The sequence below is a fragment of the Pterocles gutturalis genome, unplaced genomic scaffold, assembly GCF_000699245.1.
Source record: "Pterocles gutturalis isolate BGI_N339 unplaced genomic scaffold, ASM69924v1 scaffold4420, whole genome shotgun sequence".
Lineage (NCBI taxonomy): Eukaryota > Metazoa > Chordata > Aves > Pterocliformes > Pteroclidae > Pterocles > Pterocles gutturalis.
Window position 1 is genome coordinate 15,862 of NW_010143158.1, and position 859 is coordinate 16,720.

Genomic DNA, 859 nt, shown 5'->3' on the forward strand with positions numbered 1-859 from the left:
ACAACCTCTGACCACGTGCAAGCGTCTAGCTGTGCATCTGTGTGATGATCATCTAACAGTTCAAGCAGTGTTTTTTCCTTTTTTTATATTTTCATTCTTGGATGTATAAAGTGAATTATTTGGCTCCTGTAAGTACCCTCTCAGCCTCTGTTGGATCATGTATTTATATGTTGTACACAGTACTGGCCAACTCTGTAAATGGATGTAATGTACATATAACATAAAGGGTTCTCTTTTTTTTTTTTCTCCTTTGGATTTCCGGGCTCTGCAGCAGTATTTGCATTAAAGCGGTGTTAGTTACTAAGCAGCAGCTGTAGTCAGAGCCCCTGTGTTCTGTCTTACCCCATGTGAGGTGTCTTGGTGCTGACAGCCTCCCAGCCTCCCCTGTGCGGGAGGACGGTGATGTGCGGACCCGGGATGCGCTGATGGGATTTGTGGGGCCGAGTGGCCCTCCCTGGTCCCTCCCGGGAGCCATTGCCGGTCGCTGCTGGATCTGGAGCGCGGCTGTAGCTGTGCCGCAGGGTGAGCATCCCTGTGCAGCCGCGTACTGAGAGCAAACCGCGACCCTCTTCCTCTTTGGAGCAGTTACTCACCTGGAGAGAACTGCTCCAGCGCGGGGAGAAGTCGGCTGGTTTATTCAAGCAGGCGGCAGTGAGAACTGTAGGGGGTTTATTTTTATTTTTTCTTCTTGCCCCTTTTCTAGCTCTATCCTACCTCCCTTGACCGTGCACTTCTGTTTCTAATGGTGCAAGTCCCTGTTTGAGATGCAAGCCTGAGGGATGCAGCAGGTTTAGTCTCTGCAGCGGTTTATCCTCGGTGCCTCCGCCAGCCCGCAGGAGAGCCCAACGCCGGCGTGCAA